Source organism: Tachyglossus aculeatus, chromosome 14 (genome assembly GCF_015852505.1).
Source record: "Tachyglossus aculeatus isolate mTacAcu1 chromosome 14, mTacAcu1.pri, whole genome shotgun sequence".
Classification (NCBI taxonomy): domain Eukaryota; kingdom Metazoa; phylum Chordata; class Mammalia; order Monotremata; family Tachyglossidae; genus Tachyglossus; species Tachyglossus aculeatus.
In genome coordinates this window covers 57497148-57524303 of record NC_052079.1, presented here as the reverse complement: position 1 = coordinate 57524303, position 27156 = coordinate 57497148, and the positions used below count along the sequence as shown (strand labels likewise).

The 27156-nt window shown below is 49.1% G+C and overlaps 1 protein-coding gene across 3 annotated transcripts in view; it reads left to right on the top strand.

Annotated features, from left to right (window-relative positions):
• Positions 1 to 1114: 1114 nt before the first annotated feature.
• Positions 1115 to 27156, top strand: part of PPARA (peroxisome proliferator activated receptor alpha) — an 83792-nt gene continuing 57750 nt past the window's right edge. Inside the window, exon 1 of one of the 3 annotated variants that reach the window (XM_038756122.1) lies at positions 1115 to 1160. The gene's annotated coding sequence lies outside the window, so the exon portion shown is untranslated. Of the gene's footprint in view, positions 1161 to 8094; positions 8312 to 27156 lie in introns of those variants that run through there. The other 2 variants (XM_038756123.1, XM_038756121.1) reach the window with 2 other exon arrangements.

The window sequence follows — 27156 nt, the reverse complement described above, 5'->3', positions numbered from 1 at the left end:
CCCCATTTCATTCAATCGTATTTATTGAGCGCTAACTGTGTGCAGAGCACTGTACTAAGTGTTTGTCCCCATTTGACAGATGAGGGAACTGAGGGTCAAGGAAGTAAAGTGACTTGCCCAAGGTCACCCAGCAGACAAGTGGTGGGGTACGTATTCGAACCCACAACCTCTGACTCCCAAGCCCAGGCACTTTATTAATAATAATAATAATAATAATAATAATAATAATAATAATAATAATAGTAATGGCATTTGTTAAGTGTTTACTGTGTGCAAAGCACTGCTCTAAGCGCTGGTGTGGATATAGGGTAATCAGGTTGTCCCACGTAGGGCTCCCAGCCTTCATACCCCCATTTGACAGATGAGGGAACTGAGGGTCGGAGAAGTGAAGTGACTTGCCCAAGGTCACGCAGCAGACAAGTGCTGGGGTAGGGATTCGAACCCACAACCTCTGACTCCCAAGCCCGGGCTCTTTAATAGTAATAATAATAATAATATAATAATAATAATAATAGCATTTGTTAAGCCCTGGGGTGGATATAGGGTAATCAGGTTGTCCCACGTGGGGCTCCCAGCCTTCATATCCCCATTTGACAGATGAGGGAACTGAGGGTCGGAGAAGTGAAGTGACGTGCCCAAGGTCACCCAGCAGACGCGCATCGCGGGCGGAATTCGAACCCAGGACCTCTGAGGGCCCCCCGCCCCCCACTCCCGGCCAATCAGCGGGGCCGCCCGGAGGGGGGGCTGACGTCACTTCCGGGGGCCTGTCAGCGGGAGCGCGGCGCGTGCCGGGGGCGGGGCCGAAGGGCGCGCGCGCGCCCCCGCCCCTCCCCCTGCGCGCGCGCGCGCACGCACCCCCGCAGACGGGCGGGGCGGCGGCGCGTGCCGGGGGCGGGGCCGGGGCGCGCGTGCGCGGCGGCGCCTCAGCGGGGATGGCGGGCGGGGGAGGAGGCTGAGGGAGCGGGGACGGGCGGACGGCCGGGCCGGCCCCGGGACCCCCTCGCCCCCGGCCATGGGCAGAGGAGGGCGGCGGCGGCGACGAAGACGACGACGACGAGGAGGAGGAGGAGGGAGAAGAAGACGACGAGGAGGAGGAGGAGGAGGAGGAGGAGGAGGTGGTGGTTGTTCCCCGGCCCCCTCAGCAGCATCCCCGGCCACAGGTGCTCGGGGACCCACCGGCCCAACCCCCGCCCTGAGGGAGCGGGGCGGGAGGGGGGGGGGAGGCCAAACCCCCGCACCCCCGGCCTGGAAGATTATTATCACTAATAATAATATCAGTATTATCATTAATAATATTTATCATTAATAATAGTTATTATTAATAACATTTATCATTATATCTTATAGAACTAATTTTATATTTTACGTTATTTTATATATTCTATATTATTATACATTATATTAAATATATATTTTATACATTGTCTTTATTATTAATGATATTTGTTAGTGATGTTTATTATTAATAATATTTATCATTATATCTTATAGAACTAATTTTATATTTTACGTTCTTTCATATATTATATATTATTATACATTATATTAAATATATATTTTATACATTGTCTTTATTATTAATAATATTTGTTAATGATATTTATTATTAATAATATTTATCATTATATATTATATAACTAATTTTATATTTTACGTTATTTTATATATTATATATTATTATACATTATATTAAATATATATTTTATACATTGTCTTTATTATTAATAATATTTGTTAATGATATTTATTATTAATGATATTTATCATTATATATTATATAACTAATTTTATATTTTATGTTATTTTATATATTATTATATATCATATTAAATACATATTTTATATATTGTCTTTATATTTTATATTGATTCATATTTATAATAAATGTACTATATAGTTAATATGTCACGTTATGTCCCTTCCCCGCAGCACCTGTATATATGTATATATGGTTGTACATATTTATTACTCTATTTATTTATTTTACTTGTACCTATCTATCCTATTTATTTTATTTTGTTGGTACGTTTGGTTTTATTCTCCCTTTTAGACTGTGAGCCCACTGTTGGGTAGGGACTGTCTCTACGTGTTGCCAGTTTGTACTTCCCAAGCGCGTAGTACAGTGCCCTGCACATAGTAAGCGCTCAGTAAATACGATTGATGATGATAATAATAATTAATGATAATAGTGGCATTTATTAAGCGCTTACTATGCGCAAAGCACTGTTCTAAGCGCTGGGGACGTTCCAAGGTGATCAGGTTGTCCCCCGGCGGGGGGCTCACAGTTTTAATCCCCATTTTCCAGATGAGGTAACTGAGGCCCAGAGAAGCGAAGCGACTTGCCCCAAGTCACACAGCTGACAGTGGGCGGAGCCGGGATTTGAACCCACGAACTCCTGACTCCAAAGCCCGGGCTGTTTCCCACTGAGCCACGCTGCTTCTCCAGTGATATTTATTAAGCGCTTACTATGTGCAAAGCACTGCTCTAAGCGCTGGGGAGGTTACAAGGTGATCAGCTTGTCCCACAGGGGGGCTTACAGTCTTAATCCCCATTTTACAGATGAGGTCACTGAGGCCCAGAGAAGCGAAGTGACTTGCCCAAAGTCACACAGCTGACAATTGGCGGAGCCGGGATTTGAACCCACGACCTCTGACTCCAAAGCCCGGGCTCTTTCCCACTGAGCCACGCTGCTTCTCCAATAATGACATTTGTTAAGCACTTACTATGTGCAAAGCACTGCTCTAAGCGCCGGGGAGGATACAAGGTGATCCGGCTGTCCCACTTGGAGCTCACAGTCTTCATCCCCATTTTACAGATGAGGTCACTGAGGCCCGGAGAATCAATCAATCAATCGTATTTATTGAGCGCTTACTGTGTGCAGAGCACTGTACTAAGCGCTTGGGAATAAAATAAATAGAATAGATATGTACAAGTAAAATAGAGTAATAAATATGTACAAACATATATACAGGTGCTGTGGGGAAGGGAAGGAGAAGCGAAGTGACTTTCCCAAAGTCACACAGCTGACAATTGGCAGAGCTGGGATTCGAACCCATGACCTCTGACTCCAAAGCCCGGGCTCTTTAATAGGAACCACGGCATTTGTTGGAAGCGCTTACTATTCATTCATTCAGTCGTTTTGATTGAGCGCTTACTGTGTGCGGAGCGCTGTACTGAGCGCTTGGGAAGTCCAAGTTGGCAACATAGAGAGACGGTCCCTACCCAACGGCGGGCTCACAGTCTAGTGTGCCACGGCGTCTGTGGGAAGCCCTGCCACGTGTCTGCCGTGTGACCTTGGGCATGCCTGGAATCAATCAATCAATCAGTCGTATTGATTGAGCGATTACTGTGTGCAGAGCGCTTGGGAAGTCCAAGTTGGCAACATAGAGAGACGGTCCCTACCCAACAGCGGGCTCACAGTGTAGTGTGCCACGGCTCCGCCACATGTCTGCCGTGTGACCTTGGGCAGGTCTGGAATCAATCAATCAATCGTATTGATTGAGCGCTTACTGTGTGCAGAGCGCTGTACTGAGCGCTTGGGAAGTCCAAGTTGGCAACATATAGAGACGGTCCCTACCCAACAGTCTAGAAGGGGGAGACAGACAACAAAACAAAACGTATTAACAAGGGGTGGGTGGCAATAAGTAGGCTGGAATGGGGGGCGTTCACCCACCCCTAAACTTGCATCCTTCCTCCGCCCTCCCTGAGGAGGGGAGAGGTGTTTGCCCGCCTCCTCAGCTTGTCCTTCCCAAGCGCTTAGTCCAGTGCTCTGCACACACTAAGCGCTCAATAAATACGATTGAATGAATGAATGAATGAATGAATGAGAGGGGTGCTCACCGCGGGTAACCCCTTGCTCCCCACCAATAAATGAGAAGCAGAGGGGCCTGTGGGGTGTGTCGTCTTTACCTGTTCCCCCTCCACCTCAAGGGTCCAGGCCCCCCCGCCTTGTGGCCCTGGGGTCCCTTCAGAAGCAGCATCGCCTAATTGCAAGAGCCCGGGCTTGGGGGGCGGAGGATGTGGATTCTAATCCCACATCCCACTCTATTTATTTATTTTATTTAAAATAAGGAGGACTTCCAGACTGAGCCCCCTCCTCCCCCTCTTCATCCCCCCCACACCTTACCTCCTTCCCCTCCCCACAGCACCTGGATATATGTATGCATGTTTGTATGTATTTATTACTCTATTTATTTTACTTGTACGTATTTACTATTTATTTTGTTAATGATGTGCCCCCAGCTTTAATTCTGTTTGTTCTGGTGACTTTGACACCTGTCCGCATGTTTTATTTTGTTGTCTGTCTCCCCCTTCTAGACTGGGACCCCGTTGTTGGGGAGGGACCGTCTCTATATGTTGCTGACTTGTACTTCCCAAGCGCTTAGTACAGTGCTCTGAACACAGTAAAAGCACAATAAGTACGATTGAATGAATATACATATATACGTGTACATATATACACACATATATATACGCACATATGTGCGTGTCCGTCCGTCTGTCCATCCCGGGGAGCATGCGCGGCCGATCCTGAGGGTGCCGTTGGAACCCTCAGTTGCGGCCCCTCAGGGGGGCTTGAGGTCTCCCCATTATGGAAGATGAAATAATAATAATAATAATAATGGCATTTGTTAAGCACTTACTATGTGCCAAGCACTGCTCTACGTGCTGGGGTAGACAAAAGGTAATCAGGTTGTCCCACGGGGGGCTCACGGTCTTCATCCCCATTTTACAGATGAGGTCACTGAGGCACAGAGAAGTGACTTGCCCACACAGCTGACAATTGGCGGAGTCAGGATTAGAACCCATGACTTCTGACTCCCAAGCCCAGGCTCTTTCCACTGAGTAACGCTGCTTCTCTGAAATTCCTTTTGGGGGGATTTTGGGGGGATCCCTTGCAAGGTCAGACCCGCCCCCCAACCTGCCACCTAGAGAAGCAGTGTGGCTTTAGTGGCAAGAGCCCAGGCTTGGGAGTCAGCGGTCCTGAGTTATAATCCCGCTCCGCCACTTGTCTGCTGGGTGACCTTGGGGAAGCCGCTTCACTTCTCTGTGCCTCAGTTACCTCATTCATTCATTCAATCGTATTTATTGAGCACTTACTGCATGCAGAGCCCTGTACTAAGCGCTTAGGAAGTACAAGTCAGCAACATATAGAGGCAGTCCTTACCCAACAACCGGCTCACAGTCTAGATGGGGGAAACAGACAACAAAACATGTAGACAGGTGTCAAAATCGTCAGAACAAATAGAATTAAAGCTATATGCACATCATTAACAAAATAAATAGAATAGTAAATATGTACAAGTGAAATAAATAGAGTAATAAATCTGTACCTCATCTGTAAAATGGGGATGAAGACTGTGAGCCCCACGTGGGACAACTAACCTTGTATCTCCCCCAGCACTGAGAACAGTGCTTGGCACATAGTAAGCGCTTAATAAATACCACTGTTATTATTATTATTACCGGGCAAGCCCCGGCTCTCAAAGGATCGGCCCCCCTCTCTCTTTTTTTTTTTTTTTAATGACATTTGTTAAGTGCTTACTATGTGCCAGGGACTGTACTAAGCCGTGGGGTAGATACGAGCTAATCGAGTTGTACACACATGGCGCTCATGGCCTTCATCCCCATTTTACAGAGGAGTGAACTGAGGCCCAGTGAAGTGACTTGTCCAAGGTCGCACAGGAGATAAGTGGAAGAAGGCAGGATTAGAACCCAGGTCTTCTGACTCCCAGGCCCGGGGTCTACCCACTAGGGCACCGTGCTTCCTCCTCTCCATCGACCCTGCACCCTTACCCTTCCCCCCCGACCCCACTCGAGGCTTGGGTGGGATTGAGTTTTTTTTATTATTCTGGTATTTGTGCCAGGCACTGTACTAAGCACTGGCTGAAAGTTGGTCCCAAGAAGCCTCCTGCCCCACCCTGGGTAGGAGACGGAAAAAGTCGGAAAAGAAAAGTTGGGGTTTCCCCTCCCCCGAAATGGCCGGAGTGATAAAATACTCCTTCCCCCTCCTTCCCCCTCCATCCCCCGGATCTGGGAAGTGGAGGAGTCAATGTGGTCCCCGCTTCGGATTCCCCTTCCTCATCCCCTTCCTCATCCTTAGAGAAGCAGCGTGGCTCAGTGGAAAGAGCCCGGGCTTTGGAGTCAGAGGTCATGGGTTCAAATCCCAGCTCCGCCAATTGTCAAGTGTGTGACTTCGGGCAAGTCCCTTAACTTCTCTGTGCCTCAGTTACGTCATCTGTAAAATGGGGATTAAGATTGTGAGCCCCCACCGTGGGACAACCTGATCACCTTGTAACCTCCCCAACACTTAGAACAGTGCTTTGCACATAGTAAGTGCTTAATAAATGCCATTATTATTATTATCCCAGAACTTCCCCCACCCCTCCACCTTCCCTGGGGTTCACCCCCCCCACCCCGATTCAGAGGTCACCCTGTAAATTTGGTTGTAGGAGCTCTCCTGTGTCCTGGGGATGCCATGGGGCTTAGAAGTGAAATTGGGATTTTATCAGCACAGCACAGGGAAGCATGAAGAGACAGGATAATTGTAGGGGGTTGCGGGAGGAATCACCGTGCGGGAATATCTGCCTAGGTGTCAGGGCTCCTCCGGGAACAACTTTTAAATTTTTATTTGAGGATGTTCGCACTCCTTGGAGAAGAGGCAGAAGAATCGTTACATTTTGTTTTCGCTGGGTGTTGTCTCTAGGCGATGCATACAGTTATCAGGTTGACGGCTCTCTGATAGTCGAGTTGGCAGCTGCGAAGGGGCAGCACACTTAACACCACATGAGAATCAAGCCCTGGTGTAGCTAGCTCACAAATATTTTGCTAACTGATGCCTGATTTTCCATCTGTCCCTCTGAGATTAAAGGGTCACGAGACTCCCAAGGACAGGACGGACCGATTCGGCTTGTATTTTCGCCTAGAATTTGAGGGGGCCTGTAACTGCCCTCCTGGGGTTGTTTTTTCCTCCTCTAGATAGGTATATGTACCCCTTTATTTGCCCTCTCAGATCTGAGAATGATCCTGGTTCTGATTTGGATGTTGCGATGTATTACCCTGTTACATGTTTCTGTGGTTCTGAAGGGCCGACTCTGCCAGTAAAATTGCTCTATGTATAAAATCATTTCATTCTTGGCCACGATGGAGCCACAGTCGGTGCTTGTGTAAAGGCAGGGGAGTCTAGCTGGTGGAATTGTGAAGTCAGAGTCATCTCCCGGTCACCTGTGGTCCTCCGTTTTCTCATTTTACCCAATGCCCAGTGCAGTGTGATTAGAGGGTATGGGTTTATTAATTAATGGTATTTGTTAAGCGCTTACTATGTGCCAAGCACTGTTCTAAGCGCTGGGGAGGATACAAGGAAATCAGGATTGTCCCACGTGGGGCTCAGTCTTAATCCCCATTTTACAGATGAGGTAACTGAGGCACAGAGAAGTGAAGTGACTTGCCCAGATTCACACAGCTGACAAGTGACGGAGCAGGGATTTGAACCCATGACCTCTGACTCCGAAGCCCGTGCTGTTTCCACTGAGCCACGCTGCTTCTGCTTATGTGGTGGAGCTCAGAAAGAACCTCTGCTTTGACCCTCCAGGCTCTGAGCTGCGGCTAGCAAAGGAGACTACTTGTAGGCAGGGAGGTGTCTACACACTCTGTTACATTGTACTCTCCCAATCGTTTAATCCAGTGCTGTGCACACAATAAATGCTGATAAATCTGATTCCTTGATTGATTAGAAGGGGAGGAAGAGAGCAGTCTGGTGCTCAAGGAAGACCCTGTTCTCCGCCCAGTGAGGAGGGGAAAAAACCCAGGCTGATTAGGGGGTGATCCAATATGTAATTAACAAATCCAGCAGCTGGAGGCAGAGAGGTATCCTGATAAGACATCAAACAGGCAAAAGCAAACAGATAAGTCAAAAAGAGAACAAATCAGCAGAGGCAAAAGAGCATCTGACTGGTAATTTTGTTTGGTAAAGGGAAGAAAAAGTTTGCTGACCCCTGGTCCAAGTTGTAGTTGGCAAACCAGGAAATCCACTCCCTGGAGCTGTTGGGAAGGTGTGCATCCTGGAGATTCCAACCGAATGAGTTGAAGAGGCCGGTTGGAACTCCAAGGTGCCGTCGTCGTGATCAGTGGAAGGAGGTCGAGGTGACTTTTGCCCTTCAGGGTGGTGTCAGGGTTGGGGGTATTCCAGAGAATGTAGCGCAATCTTTTCCTCCTGTACCGTACTGCCAAGACCCAAGTTAAAGGTTCTTGGACGCCCTGGGAACAAACAGTTTGAAGCAGGAGTCCAGAGCCAAGGAGTCGTGTTCCCAGGTAATTACGGAGCTGATTGATGAATGGGTTTGGGGACAGAGCCTGACGGTGTACAGAGACTGATCCTTAGTTTCGGGTCTAGGCCGTTTTGAGCCACGATCACCCTCTATTTTGTTCATTGTAATTTCTTGGGGAATACTTACGGTGTCGCAGACAGAAGGCAATTTGAAATCTGAAATGGTTCTAAGATTTGCTCGCCTTTCTCTGGGAATTTGGGATTAGCCTTAACCTTGGTTTGTGGTGCTTGTCTTGTTGGGTCAGTGTGTTTTCAGGTAATTTAATCCAAAGCATTTTATATGGAAACTTGAGTATATTTTAACCTATGCATAATAATAATAACGGTATACACTCCAGGCCTCTTGAATTACAAAAGGACAAGGCCCTTGTGGGCAGAGATTATCTGTACCTACTCTGGTATTGGACTCTTCCAAGTGCCTAATGTGGTGCTCAGCACATAGCGCTCAGTAAATATCACTGATGGATTGACTGATTGCTGAATTGATAAGGGACCATTTGGGGGAAGATTCAAAACTGGAGGCGTCTATCTGGCCTGAGGACTGATGTCCTTGAGGTAGCCCAAGTTCCATTAAAGCCTGTTGTGGGCAGGAATTGCCTCTCTTTGTTGCTGAATTGTACTTTCCAAGCGCTTAGTACAGTGCCCTGTACACAGTAAACGCTGAATAAATGCGATTGAATTAATGAATGTTGTTTCCCAGAGGCTAATCGTAATGACACAGGTTTACGTCAGACCTTCCCAGACAACTCAGAAAAAGTCAGTTTCATGTTCCCCAAAGATACAGGGGATCTGCTTGAATTTGCTAACATTTCAAAGGAAGAATTAATTGAGCAGAGAGGAGAAGATAGATGTTTTCCCCTAAAAAATCTAACAAAAAAGGGTGGTTTTTTTAAGTGGTGTTTATTCAGCGCTTACTACGTGCCAGGCACTGTACTAAGTTCTGGGGAGTATAAAGTCCGAGCCCTTCTCACATGCCAATATCTATTCGAAAAGGTTAAAAACAAATCCCCAATGGAATTCTCCAGTCGTTTTCGAGGGAACCGCTGGCCACCTCCACTCAGAAAACTCCTTCCTTGGATGAGATGGTAGGGTGAAATAGGGAACAAATGAGCCAAGAGTAGGGCAGGGTTTAATTTCAGGCTTGAGGGTGAAGCCGGGTTTAGGCTGTTAAGAAATAATGAGAAATCGAGGGTAGCCACCTAGTTGGCTCGGGACTCCTGCACGAACCAAATGAGGAGGAGATTTCTTCACTCAATCTTCGCACCCAGGAGGGAGATAGGTGCTGAGGCCCTTTGAACCCCTGGGAAGGAGGGTTGGATCCATGCAGCATTGTAAATCACTCATCTTTTGGAGGTGAATTCATTTTCTAAAGCTGCAGAGAACCTGGCTACTCTAAATGATCACCCAATGGCCGGAAAGAATTAGTGTATGTTATTCACCCCTGGGTCAACCCTGTTAGGAGAAGCAGCGTGGCTTAGTGGAAGGAGCCCGGACTTTGGAGTCAGAGGTCATGGGTTCGAATTCCGACTCCATCACTTGTCAGCTGTGTGACTTTGGGCAAGTCACTTAACTTCTCTGTGCCTCAGTTACCTCATCTGTAAAATGGGGTCTAAGACTGTGAGCCCCACGTGGGACAACTTGATAACCTTGTATCTATCCCCGCGCTTAGAACAGTGCTTTGCACATAGTAAGCGCTTAACAAATACCATTATTATAGGAGAATTTTTGTAATTGGAGCCAGGAATCTGCTTCATCAGAGAAATATTAGAAAAACGAACAGATGAGACAGCGGATTTGTAATCTTAAAAGGAGATTGCAGGGGAAAAAAGATCTCCTGTCCTTCCGCACAGCTCTGATTAGATTGAACAATCAAGCAGTGGTATTTATTGAGCACTGACTGTGTGCCGAGCACTGTACTAAGCGCTTGGGAGAGGACGATATAACAGAGTGGGTAAAAATGTTCCCTGTCCACAATGAGCTTAGGTTAGATCCGTGTTTCCGCTTTGCTAATAAAAAAAAGTAATTTCACCTTGCTCATATAATGTGGAAACCAACAGTCCCTGCAGTTTCTGTTAAGTCTCTTTTCATGCCAATGTTCAAGCATTACTGCTTTTCTATAATAATTCTTCATACAAACCTTTCTCTTAAATGTTGCTGGGAGATTTTTTTTTCCCACTCAGCTAGTAGCACTCCATGTCTTACAAAATCAAATAGATGTTGAAAGCAAAGAGGTGTAATACTTGTGAAACTTATGAATTTGCAAGTCTTCCAAAGCTTTTCCAGTGCCGTTTAAAGCATGGGAAGAAACCCCATTCCAGCGTAATGGCTTTTCCCGCACCCAGGTCGGAAGTAAAGCTCAAGGGAAATGACACTCAGACCCCAATTAAGGGCACAAACAATGGCAAAGTGAGCTTAGACTTGATTCGCCGTCTCCAAATTAAAGAAGATCCAAGCATGCTGGAAATATTAAGCACGTGAGAGGGCTTGTTCACATGAACTTGGAAGTGAGCTTTCATTCCTAACACCGAGTCAGGGGCCAAGCTTCTCGCAACCGTTTGTAACCGAATAAGCCTGAAGTTTTGAGATAATCACTTGGGAGTGACAAGTTTGCCAAGATGGGAGGGATATCACTTATTCGGAGGAGAGATCGGACTATGATTAGAACTCCTCCTTGGCCTGGTAGGGAACTCTGTAGATCTGTTTTTTGTGTGGTATGTGTGTGTATGCACGTGTGTGTGTGTGCGTGCATGCCTGCGTATGCCTAAGCACCTTACGCACGCAGAGGTCTTACTTCCTCCGAAGGGTTTGTGAGGAATTCTCCAAGTGACACCATTTGGTGACAACTCAGACAACAGTTGATCTTTGTCACTTGAAGTGACTAAGTGTTTTCTCTGAACTGCCTCCCAAGTTGTATCTGTGTATTCTCCAGCATGTGGTTATTATTATTATTCTCATTGTTATGGTGTTGGTTAAACGTTTACTGTGTGTCAGGCACTGTTCTAATTGCTGGGGTAGATACCAGTTAATCAGATTGGACACAGTCCCCGTCCCTCATGGGGCTCCGAGTGTAAGTAAGAGGGACAACTGGTATTGAATCCCCGTTTTCAGTTGAGGAACTTGTACTTCCCAAGCGCTTAGTACAGTGCTCTGCACACGGCGCTCAATAAATACGACTGAATGAATGAAGTGGAAGCACAGAAAAGTGAAGCGACTTGGCAGAGGTCACACAGCAGGCAAGTGGGGAGCAGGGATTAGATCCAAGCCCTCTGTCTCCCAGTCCCGTGCTTTTTCCACGAGGCTGCTTTTGAGCCCTCTCTCTTTTTTTCCTCTTACGAATGGAAAGTGACATTTAATACTTCCCATCCTTTAAGGCAGTCTCCCAAGAACTCCCACAAGCCCCTTTTCTCCAGGGAAGAAACAGAAGCCACCATCCAGGGTATCAATCCCGGCGTCTGGTTCCATTTTGGATTTTAAAAGTCCTGCTTCATATCTCGACCCCTATTTGGGTTGGGGGCCCAGGTGGATCCAGTGAAGAGATCGCCCACTCAAGCGGTCAAGGAGGTGGGTGTGCCAGCTTGGGATTTGGGTCCCGTCCCTAAACTCTACGGCATGGAACTAACTTCCTGAAGCCTCAGTTTCTCCCCCCGTACGGGGGAAATATTGTTGCTTCGTGAAGGTGACTTGGATGTACTGCCTTTGGTAGTGGGATCAACCCGGGTAGTGGGCCGACGAGGGAAAAGGACGTGGCGAAATTGGATCTTTGATCGACTCTTTCCCTAAGTTTGTCCAGATTCTCTCAGGTAATGGTTGAAATTCCCCAGGAGCCTTGGTGGGAGCAAACAGGGCAGTCTTTTTGTGTGATCGAAACAGCCTTGGACATTAGAATCTGTTTATTGGGAGAAGGGATTTTGGCTAGAGTAGCAGGGCCGTGCCTGATTCGCTTGAAATCTTACCCCTGGAAATAGGCAGAAGGGACTTTGGCATAACGTCTCCTGTGAAGGACAAGGTCTTTCAACAGAGAGCTCTTCCACTAATCTGAAATTAGGAAATCAAAGTGCCTTACGTGAAGAAGAGGCATTCCATTTGGGGGCAGCCGAGGGGGCGGGGAGGACGGAGGAAAAAGAGGACAGAACGAGCTTTCTCTTCGTCTAAATGAGACCTTGCCATGTAGAGTCTTGCGCAGGAGCAGTGGTCAGTTCCCTCCTCAGTTCTCACCTGGTGAGCAGTCTTCAGCGAGCACCGTCTTCAGCGAGCCCAGGGTGGAGGCCGCGGACGGGTGCGGTGGGAGGGGAACGCCGGGGATGAAACCCCGGGGCCTCCGCAGAGAAGACAAGGTTTGGAAAGGGAGGCCGGGAGGGTCTGCTCTGGAAGGTCTCAGACCTCTCGGGAAGGGAGACTGGGAGGGAAGGAGAGGCGACCCTGAGGTGACAAGCGGCCGTTTGGAATTGGAAACGCAGCCTTCCCAGGGAGGAGAGGTGGGGACAGACAAGAATACCCGCCTTAAAGTTTGAGTGCGGCAGAAGATGGCCAGAGAATCGGGGGGTTGGTGTGGCGGGCAGAGGGGCCTCACACCCTAGGGTGTTTGTCCAGAGCCGAAACAGAGCAAGGGAAGCAGTCATGAAGGAATCCAGGGCCAAACTCAAGCCTGGCATTTAGAGAGAGGCAAGAGGAGGGAGGGTACATCACGATCAATCAGTCAGTTGATCATTCGTATTTATTGAGCACCTACTGTATGCAGAGCACTGTGCTAAGCACTTGGCGGAGTACAGTATTACAGAGTTGGGAGTCAAGCTCCCTGCCCAAAACGAACTTAGAGCCTAGAGGGATGCCTGCCAGAAGTTATCATTATGATATTTTTTAAGCATTTACTGTGTGTCAAGCACTGTTTTAAATGTTGAATTCCAGTTAATCAGGTTGGGTAAGTCCCTCTCCCACACGGAGGCTCACAGTCTCAAGTAGGAGGGATTAGGACTTAATCCCCATTTTACAGTTGAGGAAACTGAGATACAGAGAAACAGTGTGACTTGCCCAAGGTCACCCAGCAAGCGATTGGCAGAGCCGGGATTAGAACCCAGGTCCTCTGACGCCCAGGTCCGGGCTCCTTCCGCTAGGCCGCTCTGCTTCTGGGCAGTGACTCGAAGAGAAAGGGGTTGGGGGCAGAATTAATGACCAGAGCCAGAAAATAGAGGTAAGTGAAGCCAGAAAGAAAGATGGCAACACCTGGCCAAGCACGGTGGGAGATGCAGGGGTGGTTTTAGCGATGATCTGAAGACCACCTTCCTCCTCCCCCACAAGGGCCAGAGGAGGCAACAATCATTTCGGAGTTTGCAAGATTTCCCTTTTCAACGTGCTTTTCTTTCCTGCCCTTCCAAAGCGGTCCAGCTGTTCAGAGTATGTTCTCCAGGGAGGTCAGAGCACAAAGAAGAACTTCAGCAGTTCTGTGGATCTCTGGGTAGTTTTTTGTTTTGTTGTGTTTTGAGTTCTTTTAAACCTCAAACAGAAACCTGGAGGTGGTTCTTCATTATCTCTCCTCAGACCTTTCCTAGCTGTGTGCCTTTGATCAGAAGTCCTAAACAGCGAGTGAATATTTAACCACTTTCATCAAGGACAGCCAATAATCGTTTATCCCTTAGTGGAGCCTGAGATTAGAGGTTCAGTGGCAAGAATCCTGAAGAATTACAACAGTGCCTCAAGGAATGTAAAAAAGAAAATCATAATTAAAGGAACACCATGCTTCTGTTACGAATTCCAAAATTCTCCCCCCCCCACCTCCCTAAATGTCATGTGTTTTTAATAGACGGAGGAAATGGTGATCCCACCCTTGTGGGCAAGGAATGTGTCTGTCATGTTGTTATATTGGACTCCCCCAAGTGCTTAGTACAGTGCTCTGCACAAAGAAAGCGCTCAATAAATACGATTGATTAATCGATCGATCGTTCATTATGCCCCCGCTGGTCCTGCCTTGAGAAATTGAAACTGTCAGGGGATCGAGCAAATTCATTTGCCATTTCTCCATATCGCAGCGTGCCCATTCTTTCAAGGTGTCTCTCCTCTGGGGAGAAGCGGGGCCGGGAGCAGGGATGTAAGGCAGCGAGCCCACGCACGAAGGTGGCCAGCCCTCTTCCCAGCTCTGCAGAAATCACGATTTTGGCGGGTTTGAAGAATTCACACCAAATTCCACTTGACCCATCTAGCTGAGCAGAACTGAAGTCTTTCCAGAACCTTCAGCCTGAGCCCCGGGGTGAATAGCTTGTGTTCAACAGTAATAATAAGCACTGTGGTATTTGGTGAGCACTTACTCTGTACCGGGCACTGTACTAAACACTGGGGTAGGTACAAGATAATCGGGTTGGACACAGTCCCTGTCCCACAAGGGGCTCCCGGGCTCAATCCCCATTTTCCAGATGAGGCAACTGAGGCACAGAGAAGTCACACAGCAAGATCACACAGCAGACACGTGGCAGAGCCAGGATTAGAACCCAGGGCTGCTCGGAATCAGTTACCAGGCATACTTCTGCCAGAGCAATAATAATAATAATGCTGGTATCTCTTAAGTGCTTATTATATGCCAAGCACTGTTCTAAGCGCTGGGTTAGATACAAGGCAATCAGGTTGTCTCATGTGGGGTTTACGGTCTTAACCACCATTTTACAGATGAGGTAACTGAGGCACAGAGAAGTTAAGTGGCTTGCCCAAAGTCACACAGCGGACAAGTGGCGGGGCCGGGATTAGAACCCATTGCCCGTGCATTTTCCACTAAGCCACACTGCTTCTGGGCACCGCTGTGCGGCCCGGCCCAGCCCTGGGCCCGACAGAAACTCTTCAAGGGGTGGGCGGTGTCCAGGCTTCCCAACCAGATGCACAAGATGCTGGGCCACCTTTCGTGTGCTGCCATCGCCACACCGAAATCTTTCTCCCGGCCATCCCCAGGGCCACCGGCAGCCCAAGATGCTCGCCTGCATTGTTAGACACGAGACCCGCCAACATCACACTAAACCGGGAAGGTTTTTCTCTCATTTCTCGACGGTATTTATTGGGCACTTGCTCAATAATGTGCATAACATCGTACTAAGTGCTCTTTTGTGGGTGAATTGTGTGTGTGTGCATTCATGTGCATGCATAATAAGCAGCATGGTGTAGTGGATGGAACACGGGCCTGGGAATCAGGAGGTCCTGGGTTCTATTTTCGGCTCCTCCACTTGTCTGCTGTGTGACCTTGGGCAAGTGACTTCACTTTTTAGACTGTGAGCCCACTGTTGTGTAGGGACTGTCTCTGTATGTTGCCAATTTGTACTTCCCAAGCGCTTAGTACAGTGCTCTGCACACAGTAAGCGCTCAATAAATATGATTGATTTTCTGGGCCTCAGTTACCTCATCTGGAAAGTGGGGATTGAGACTGCGAGCTCCATATGGGACAGGGACTGTGTCCAGTCCAATTTGCTTGTATCCACCCCAATGCTTAGTAGAGTGCCTGGCACATAGTAAGTGCTTGACAAATGCCACAGTTGTTATTATTTTGTGTGTGTGCGGAGACGTGTAAAGCATCCAGTTAGTGAAGAAGTCCACAAGAAGTAATAATGAGCTATTGCCCATTAGAATCACGGAGCTCAGAAAGAGCGACTCCAGGGCTAGATTCAGGTAGTTGGGGCTATCACCATCCTAGGGCAACGCTCCAGCATGCTTGATGCCGTGTGAATTCCAGCGGCCACCCCAAACCTGGAGCATCCCCGGTGTGCCCCCAATCACCCCGCTTTTTTCCAACCTCCTCCCAGGTCCCCATCCACTAAGGGAGCCTGGCATCCAACAAGACGCCCCAAAGCTTCCTGGCCTCCATCACTCCCCACTCGTAGCTGGCCTCCAGCCCCGAGGTGACATGGTTTGACTAAGGGCAAAGAAATCGATCCTTTTTATTGAATGCTTCAGCGCTTCCTTGTCAATGCGGGGAATCAGCAAAGCCTCTGGTCAAAGAGCTTTCCTGCTGGAGGATAAAGTTTGTTTATTTTACGGTACTTGTTAAGCGCTTGTATGCGTCAAACGGTGTTCTAAGAACTGGGGCAGGTAGAAATCAATTAGGTGGGACGCAGTCCCTGCCCTGTATGGGGTTCACAGCCTTAAGTAGGAGGGAGAACAGATATCGAATCCCCATTTTACACTTGAGAAAACTGAGGCACAGAGAAATTAAGCGGTATGCCCAAGGTCACACAGCAAGCAACTGGCAGAGTAATTGGCAGAGCCAGAATTAGAATCCAGGTCCTCCGAATCCCAGACCCAAGCTTTTTCCACTAGGCCATGCTGCTTCTCTTCAGAACTTGCCTCTGCGAGGTCCCAGCATCAAGTTTTAGTCACCGTTGGTCACTGGAGAATGAGAGCCTGGAGGGAGAGGGCTGAGGGTTAGCTAGCCCTACCATATCAGGTAGATAGATTTTTCTTTTCCATTAAGTTACAGCCAACTCCTGATTCCTGAGAAGACCCCAACCTTTTCCTTTGCTCTTGACTACTCATAGCCAGAGACATCCCTCCGCTTTCAGCAGGGTGAAAAAATTATTTTGCAAGTCAGAGGAACAAAGATTTTAAAGAAATGTGCCCAGGTTATGAGGGCTTAGGGCAGAGACTAAAGGCAGATGGGACCAACCTGGGAAAGCTCTGTGGAGGAGACCCGGTGCTAGGAGCAGTTTAAAGGATCGGTGGGATCATGGGGTCAGAGGCCCCGTATGAAGCTCCCGGCAGAGTTACAACAGCTCCGTGAAGGATGTCCTCTGCCCTCCAGGAGCTGACACTCTCCCGGGGAGGAGGAGGAGGCAGGGTTGGTGGCATGACAAAAGACTGCCCCGAATTGGGAGGCGTGGGATGGGACAGTCCATCTGGAGGCAGAGAGGGAAACGCGAGAAAATGGGTGAAGTCAAGGGTGAAATTGACAGCTCAGTCCTAGGGGCAGGCGGGAACCACTGGGCTTCTGAGCCACGGACTGGTAGGCTCAGAAAGCTGACAGGAAGGCAGATGGGACACAATGGAGGCCCAGGCCTGGAGTTCACCCCTGTGCCCTCTGCCACCCAGCCCCCGGGCTCATGTCCGTATCCTTAGATTTGGTCACCTCCCCTACCTGTAATTTACTTCATGCCCATCTTCCCCCCGCTAGATTATCAGCTCCTCGAAGGCAGGGATCACAACTTCTTCCACTCTGTTACTCTCCTAATCAATCAATCAATCAATCAATCGTATTTATTGAGCGCTTACTATGTGCAGAGCACTGTACTAAGCGCTTGGGAAGTACAAATTGGCAACATATAGAGACAGTCCCTACCCAACAGTGGGCTCACAGTCTGAAAGACAGTCCTCAGCACTTAGTACTGGGTTCTGCACAGAGCAAGCGCTCAATCAAGACCGTCGATTGATGATGGCCAGAAGGAGGCTTCTGCAGTCGTCCAAGTGAGAGGATGGCTGTGGGGATGGAGAGGAATTGGAAGACTCAAGAAATATTACCAAGGCCTATTGTTCTCCCAAAATATCCAGTCCTCTTTTTTTTCCACTCCTTTTGGAGAGTGGAGCTGTATTTTCTGATGAGAAACAGTCTCTCCTGTTTCCTTTTTGAGGTACAGTACAGTGGTGCAGTTTGAAGGTGGCCCGTAATGAGAGCACACCGATGCCCTCAGAAAACACTCCTACCTCTGATTATGGTGCCACGGCAGCTCTGAGCCAGGACATGAACGATGCCCGTGCCCTTCCCGACCCGCTGGGCTGGGGCACAGTGGGGTAGCCAGGGCCGCTCTCTATGGGGCATCTCACAGGGGCATTGTGAGGGTAAAACTGGGAGCATTCCAAGTGGCATTCCAAGGGGTAAGGCGCCAGGAACCGCTTCTGCAGGACTGTAGGGGCCTGGGAGCTCTGCGTGGGGGAGGATGATTAGAAGGGAGAGGAGGAGGAGGACGAGAAGAAGGATAAGGAGGAGGAAAAAGAGGAAGAGGAGGTGGTGACCTGTGTTCTCTTACTCTCTGGTCCCTTGTCTTTACACCCAACAGAACATCTCACGAGGGCCTCAGGGGGCGAGGCCGAAGGCTTGGAATAGCCAGGAGAACTTCTTCAGCCACTTGGAGTTAGGGGGCCACTAGGGAGGGGGGCGCTTGGCAGGACCACCCCTGTCCCGGGCCCACCACCGGGGTGACGTCCACTGCAGAGGCAGTGGTCAAGTGGCACTCGTTCCCAGGGACAAGAAGCAGATGTCCACTGCCCGTCCCTGCACCTCTGCTTCCTCTACTCTTCTCCCGCCGCCCCTCCTCCAAAACACCCTCTGCCCCAAGCCAGTCCCTACCAGCTTCCATCGTTGGTGCTGGGGGACGGAATTCCTGGAAAGAATCCATTAAGTCCCCCTCTCCCCGCCTGCCATCGACGAGGGCGGCCACCCTCACCAGAAGGTCCCGCGGGGCCACGATCCCGCAATGCCCCAAGGCGTCGGTTCACCTCACCCACCATTTGAAGCTGGACCTGCACTTTGGAGCCCTCCGGCCCTGCCCTGTGGGGTCCAGTGGCCAGAGTGGAAATGGAATCTAAGGCTCGGGCACCTGGTGAAAGACCGTGGGGTCACCATCCTGTGTGCTTCCTTTTCCTGCTCATGAAATAGATCCCTTTCCTGGAACTCTCCATAGACAGCTAACAAGTTATCGATGATCAAACTGTTAATAGCTATTAACAACACCCTAAGAGTCCATCACGTTGTGTCGGTGGCCTAATGGAAAGAGCCTGGGGTTGGGAGTCAGAGGACATGGTTTCCAACCCCGGCTCTGCCGCTTGTGTGCTGTGGGACCTTGGGCAAGTCACTTCTCTGAGTCTCAGTTCCCTCATCTACACAGTGGGGACTCAATACCTGTTCCCCCTTTGACTTGGACTGTGAGCCCCATTGTGGGACCTAATGATCTTGTATCTATCCCAGCTCTTAGTATAGTGCTTGGCACTTATTAAGTGCTTAACAAACACCACAATTATTATTATCACACTGCCACCCTGGTTTAATAATAATAACAATGATGGCATTTATTAAGCACTTACTACGTGCAAAGCACTGTTCTAAGCGCTGAAGCACTTTTCTAAGCGCTGGTTTCACTGGGTATCTTGTCTAGTCTTCCTCGGAGAAGCAGCATGGTGTAGTGGATAAAACATGGGTCTGGGAGTTGAACGGTCATGGGTTTTAATCCTGGCTCTGCCACTTGTCTGCTGTGTGACTTTGGGTAAGTCACTTCACTTCTCTGGGCCTCAGTTCTCTCATCTGTAAAATGGGGATTGAGACTGTGAGTCCCATGTGGGACAGGGACTGTGTCCAACCCTATTTGCTTATATCCACGTCAACACTTAGTACAGTGTCTGGTACATAAGAAGCGCTTAACAAATACCACGGTTGTTATTTAGCTCTTGCGGTTTTTCAGTGACTGCCTTTTCAGGGTTGGAAGCGAGGCGGACACTTGTCTTTGCCTGGCCCATCAGTTGGTTTCCCCAGATTGTCGCCGGGTACTGAGTGAGAAGGGTCCGCCATATCCTAAAGCAAATTTCTTTGATCATTCCTTTTTGTCAAGTGGACAGACTAGCCCGTTAGTTCTCCTGATTCTGGAAGAAACCGTGGTGTGAGCCAAGTAAAAATGTAGCAGCAGTGAAGAGCGAAGCCCCCGGCGCTAGCCATCCCTGTCATATTTCCCCAGTGCCCCTAGACTGTAAGGTCATTGTGGGCAGGGAATGTGTCTGTGTTCTGTCCCCTTCCTTCCTCTCCCCCTCGCCCCCCTCTCCATCCCCCCCATCTTACCTCCTTCCCTTCCCCACAGCACCTGTATATATGTATATATGTTTGTACATATTTATTACCCTATTTATTTATTTATTTATTTTACCTGTACATATCTATTCTATTTATTTTATTTTGTTAGTATGTTTGGTTTTGTTCTCTGTCTCCCCCTTTTAGACTGTGAGCCCACTGTTGGGTAGGGACTGTCTCTATATGTTGCCAATTTGTACTTCCCAAGTGCTTAGTACAGTGCTGTGCACATAGTAAGCTCTCAATAAATACGATTGATGATGATGATGATGATGTTCTATTATATGGTCCTCTTCCAAGTGTTTAGTACAGTGCTCTGCAGACGGTAAGCGCTCAATAACTACGACCGACTGACTCTTTTTCTCTACTTGTCTGCTTAGCCCCCTCTCTTCTTGCTTCTGCCCCCGCCCTGCAGCCCTCTTCCTCCCCATCCCCCAAATCAGTCAACAAATACCCCCCCCCCCCCCCCCCCCCCCACTACTTTCTTGCACCCTAACTTCAGGGCTGCAAATTCCATCTCCTGTCAATTGATCAATGAATGGTATTTATTGAGCGCTACCTGTGGTGCAGTACTTTGTACTAAGCACTCAGGAGAGTCTAATACAGTAGAGTCAGTAGATGCCCACATGGACTTTCCAGTCAAGGGGGTGATTTATCAAGTGGGTACCACTGGGGTTCAGCAGTAATCTGGGGGGGCGTCCAGTGGCCTGATCCCTCCCCTTCAGACACACCTGGTTCTGGAAAGTCTCTCGGGTGGCTCAGGGGCTCCTCTAGACTGGATGCTTGTTGTGGGCAGGGAATGTGTCTGTCGTATCATGATAGTGTACTCTCCCCAGCGCTTAGCACAGCGCTGTGCACACAGTAAGCACTCAATAAATACGATCTGATTGATCGATGGCAGGGCCGAAGGACTTGGCTCTGCCTCCCTGGGTCAGGAAGCCAACCCCCTTCCTTCAGCAGGGGCAGGCAGGGGCAGGCCCAGCGCTGATTCACCGGGATAAATTCCTTACTCCGTACCGAGGGAGACCTGGTTCGAAAAACTAGTCGAGCCAGGTGGGTCACCCCTGTTTAAGACCAGTCTCGTGATTAAATGACTAACGATAAGATAACTCAAATAACGAGTCCACAATGAAAACCTCTCTGTGAGAACGGGAGGTGGCATTCGGCCCCGGCGAAGCCAACCGCACCCGCTCTGCCGACGCCCCCACATCAACACCACCAGGCGAGAGGGTCAACAGAGCGGCCCATGCCCAAGCTCGGTCCAGGCAGGGCCCACCGCAGGCTCCAGGGGAAGACCAGAGATCCCCCGGCTCTCCTGGGCCCCCCAGGGTCGGACCTAGACTCGGGGGAATCGGTCGATGATCGTATTTATTGAGCGTTCACTATGCGCAGAGCGCCGTAGAAGCATTTGGGAGAGTCCAATACAACAGTATTAGCAGACATGTTCCCTGCCCATAACGAGCTTCCTGTTCTAGAGGGAACCTCCGCCTGGAACCGGGAACCTCAGTAGTCCTCTCCCGCGGGCCCCCGGGATCTGACCCAACATCTAGGGGCGAGGGTTGGGTGGCAGCCTGCCGAACACTGTCAGGCCACCCGGAGCCGAGCTTGGAGTGGAGTGGAACCACCCCCCACAAGCCCACCTCAGGGGCTCCTCCAACCCGCCTGCCCAAATCACTCAGGCAGAGTCACTCAGACAGATTGACATTTTGCGGTCGCAAGTCGAGGGCAAAGAGCAGCGAAAGAGCTGTGTCGAGTGAAGATGAGCAGCACTTGACAAGCCCCGGGTGGCCCACAAAGCGATACAGGGCTTTAGGGAAGCTGGGGACAGGAATGGAAAGTGGAGGGGAAGACTTCAAGGAATGGAAATGAGATGGCCAGTGGTTTCTCCGGTGATTGGAAACGTTTGCCACCCCCTCCCCGTGTGAGGTGACCCTCAGGCCTTGCCCTGAGGCCGGTGTATTTTTGCAAGTTTTATTGACTCCAGAAAATAGCTGTGGTGGGTTAAGTATTGAAAATGGCACCTAGACAGATTTGTAAAAATAAGAGGCTAATGGGATAAATGCTCCCTCCCTGCGCCCCTCTGCCACTTAGAACTGTGCTTGGCATATAGTAAGTGCTTAACAAATGCCATTATTATTATTATTATTGTTATAAGCCACTGTTTTCTTTCTTATGTTATCTAAGTGCTGATTGTGTGCCAGGTAATGTACAAATCGCTGGGGCATTTGATCATGAGATTTGATCTCATGAGATCAGGCGTTTGATGTCATGAGAACATTCTAGATGGTCCGCTGTTGGATAGGGACTGTCTCTGTATGGTGCCAACTTGTACTTCCCAAGTGTCTAGTACAGTGCTCTGCACACAGTAAGTGCTCAATAAATACGATTGAATGAATGAATATGTTGCCAACTTGTACTTCCCAAGCACTTAGTACAGTGCTCTGCACACATTAAGCGCTCAATAAATACGATTGAATGAATGAATGAATGAGATTGGGGCACAGTGCCTGTCCCACGTGAGGCTCACAGTCTCAACCCCTATTTTACAGATGAGGTCATTGAGGCCCAGAGAAGTGAAGTGACTTGCCCAAGGTCACACAACAGACGAGTGGCAGAACTGGGCTGAGAACCCAGGTCCTCCAACTAGCAGGCCCGTGCTCTTTCCATTAGGCCATGCTCCGTCCCATTAACCCTGAGAGTATAAAATCTGGTAGATTTGTAACATCTACTAACATTTTGATTCTCATTTGTTAAAGAAATGCCAAGGCCATAAGACTCTTCGTGTTATGATTTTTTTTTTCCTGTGGATAAAAGACCTTGAACAGAAAGCGCTGGAAAGGTTCAATACCACTTCAGGTCCTCGCTTTATATGACCGTTCTGACTGAAAGGAAAAGGCCATAGCTGGGATAATTGAGATGGTATTCTAGGATCGGGTGAGCCATCCGGGTTTTTCAGCGGAACAGACTGAGCTTTAGTCACCCAGGGAAATGGCCGAAAATCACTTCATCCGAATTGAGCTGTTCTTGCCTGCATGGAAAGTATTCTAAATCTCTCCTGCTGCCGTTACTGTTTCCTACGGGAGATGGCCGTGTTTGTCACAAGCATTTTTTATGATGGGGCCTACTGTACGGCTTAATACATCTTCACCTAGACTATAAGCTTGTTGTGGGCAAGGAATATGTCTACCAACTCTGTTACTTTATCCTCTCGCAAGTGCTTAATACAGTGCTCTGCACACAGTAAGTGCTCAGTAAATTCGATTGACTGACCTACCTACAGTAAGCTCCAGAGACCCAAGAACAATGAAAAGTAAAAATCTAACCATGTGAGGCCCTTTGTAGAAGGAGAGTGGAAAGTCAGACTCTCTGACAACCTAAGAATTGTGGTATTTGTTAAGCATTTACTTTGTGCCAGGCACTGTACTAAACAATGGGGTGCATATAAGCAAATCAGGTTGGATACAGTCCCTGTCCCACATGGGGCTCACAGTCTTAATCCCTATTTTACAGAGGAGGTAACTGAGGCCCAGAAAAGCAAAGTGACTTGCCCAAGGTCGCACAGTAGACAAGTGGTGGAGCCGGAATTAGAACCCATGACCCTCTGATTCCCAGGCTGGTGCTCTATCCACTACACTGTACTGCGTCTTAAGAAACACCCTTGAATCCCACAGGACTGCTTTGCCTAGACAGGATGCTGAAGGTTTGATCCTAAATCTCCATCCCTGTTGAACAAGGACTTATGCCCTGAGCCTCAATTTGAACAGGATCAGGAATAAAAAAAACAGTGTGGCCTCCTGGATAGAGCACTGCCCCGGGTTCTAGTCCCGGTTCCATCGCTGGTCAGCCGCATGACCTTGGGCAAATTGCTTCACTTCTCTGGGCCTCAGTGACCTCATCTGTAAAATGGGGAATAAGACGGTGAGCCCCATGTGAGACGTGGACTGTGTCCATCCCGATTTTACTTGTATCTACCCCAACGCTCAGAACAATACCAGGCACATAGCGAGCGCTTAACAAATGCCATTTAAAAAAGAATAGAGAACATCAAAATGTCCAAGATGCCCAATGTGCCCTCCCAATATGATGTTACTTCCTTTAGAAAAAGTCTTCTGCCCAGATCTTTCCCTCTAACAGTCCAAATGGTGCTGGGAATTTGTGCCCAGAGATAAGTGTGCCAGCATAAGCCAGTGCTAATGCCACCCCCTCGTTGGCATCATCCTCTTTTTGTCGTGGGGCGAGGGGCCGATATCTGGCCAACTCCATTTCAAGTAGTCGGACACGAACCTCTAATGAAACCAGCCGAGGCAGAAAAGGCCTGACCCGGCTTCCCCGTTGAAAGTCATCAGGCCCTTTGGTTGTGTTTCGAACGGGGAGCTGACAAAATCGCTTAGAACAGGGAGCTTCATTTCACACGGCCCAAGAGCCTCCACGGTCTAGAGGACGGCAACGGATTCGTCTCCGAGAGCGGCCTTACAGCAAGAAGTCATGTTTGGGCACGCTTCCTCCAAGGCGTGTTGACATCTGCTCCCCGCTTTAAATATGTTCCCCGGGCAGAGGAGCCGCAGAGGGTAATTTCTGTTTACATAAACCTTCGGCTCTTTGACACAGGATCCAGCTCGTAGGCGCCAACTCCGTGGAGTGGGTGATTGGGGGGTGGGAGAGGGAGGGCGTTATGGGGGTGATGACCAACATCCCCCCACACACACACATACTCATGCGCGCACACACAAACACACACACATGTGTTGTGGTCCTGGCCTCAACTCAACCTCACTCAGCACAAGACCGGAGGGACTCCCAAAGGTGTTTTCCTCTCCAGCCTGGGTCCAGCAGGTAGAGGAGAAGCGGCGTGGCTCAGTGGAAAGAGCCCGGGCTTTGGAGTCGGGGTCATGGGTTCAAATCCCGGCTCCGCCGCTCGTCAGCTGTGTGACATTGGGCAAGTCACTTCACTTCTCTGGGCCTCAGTTACCCCATCTGGAAAATGGGGATTAAGATTGTGAGCCCCACATGGGACAACCTCATCACCTTGGATCCTCCCCAGTGCTTAGAACAGTGCTTTGCACATAGTAAGCCCTTAACAAATACCAAATTATTATTATTATTCTCTGGGGCTCAGTTTCCTCAGCTGTAAAATAGGGATACCTGTTCTCCCTCCTACTTAGACTGTGAGCCCCTTAGGGGACAGGGACTGTGTCCAACCTAATTAGCTTGTCCCTTCCCCAGCATTTAGAACAGCATTGAGAAGCAGTGTGGCTCAGTGGAAAGAGCACGGGCTTTGGAGTCAGAGGTCATGGGTTCAAATTCTGGCTCTGCCAATTGCCAGGTGTGTGACTTTGGGCAAGTCACAACTTCTCTGTGCCTCAGTTACCTCGTGTAAAATGGGGATTAAGACTGTGAGCCCCCCGTGGGACAACTTGTAACCTCCCCAGTGCTTAGAACAGTGCTTTGCACATAGTAAGCGCTTAATACATGCTATCATTAGTATTATTATTATTAGTTTGACACATAGTAAGTGCCTAACAAAGACCATAAAAAGTTAAATAAATAAAGGACAGCCCGATTTTTCCCTTTCCTAAACTGTTGGTCTTCGCTTGGGAATCGTGATGTCTTATCAGGCTTTACACCCACACTCTTGTGTGTTTTTCATTCTTTTGAGGAGTTTTGATCTCTTAATCTTGGTACTTATTCCCCATTTCCTGTGTTCTTAAGCACAGTGTTGAGGACTGAGGTAGTTTGTTGGTTGTTTTTACAGTATTTGGTAAGCACTTACTGTGAGCCAGGCATTGTACAAAGCGCTGAGGTAGAGCCAAGTTAATTAGATCGGGTACAGTCCATGTCCTGCAAGGGGCTCATGGTCTTAATCCCCCTTAATTCCCCTTTCTAGACCGTGAGCCCACTGTCTCTATATGTTGCCAACTTGTACTTCCCAAGGGCTTAGTACAGTGCTCTGCACACAGTAAGCGCTCAATGAATATGATTGATTGATTGATTAATCCCCATTTTCCAGATGAGGTAAGTGAGTAAACCCAGAGAAGTGAAGTGACTTGCCCAAGGTCACACAGCAAACAAATGGTGGAGGCAGGATTAGGACCCAAGCCTCCTGACTCACAGGCCTGGGCTCATTCCACTAGCCCACGCTGCTTCTCACGCTATCATGGAAAATAGTCCTTCCGACTAATATCCAGGGCTACATTTTGGCCTAGCCTTGTCTTTCATTTATTGCGTGCTTAACCGTGCTCAAAGCACTGTGCTAAGCGCTTGAAGCGCTCATCCTTGCTCCTTGAGAGCGTCAAGACAGCCGTCGCTAAGACTGCCGGGCGGTGTCCCTCCTCGAAGCCTCGAATGGGAATCCCTTTAGTTCCCATTTCCTGGAGAAGCCTGAAAATCGGTTAATTTCCTTTGTCCGGATTGGGATTCCTCTCCCCTACTCTCCTCCTGTTAGTCGGGAGCCTCCTGAATGACTGAAATCCGGGCAGTAGAGGCGTTGCTTGGAGGAGCGGGGTTTTCGGGGCTGCAAAGGTCCACTGTTTAGTGACCCCGGGTGGGTCGAGGGGTACCGGGTGGCCCCAAGGAGTGACCCAGAGCTCCAGCTCAGAGGCCAGGGCTTCTTGCCTCCTCGGGGACGTGTTTTGCAACACAACGTCAGGACGGGACATGTGCCGGGGGCGTTTTCAAAGGGCTGTATATCCAACGGAAGGAAGGAAGGAAGGAATGAGTCCCCCGTCTCGAAGCGACTCTTAAATCAATCAGGCCACGGGCAGCCGTCCCCCATTTACCGCTTAGCCATACGACTGCTCACGCGAAAAGCCGGACTATTTGGCACGTGGGAAGTATTTGTCGAGCTGCCGCCCTTCCTTACCCGACGGTGGTGACTCTCCATGAGGGTGTACAGGGAGCCACGGAAATGGAAACTGGTTACAGCTCATCTGCTGCGTGACCGTGGGCAAGTCACTTCGCTTCTGTGGGCCTCAGTTTCTTCATGGAGAAGCAGCGTGGCTCAGTGGAAAGAGCCCGGGCTTTGGAGTCAGAGGTCAT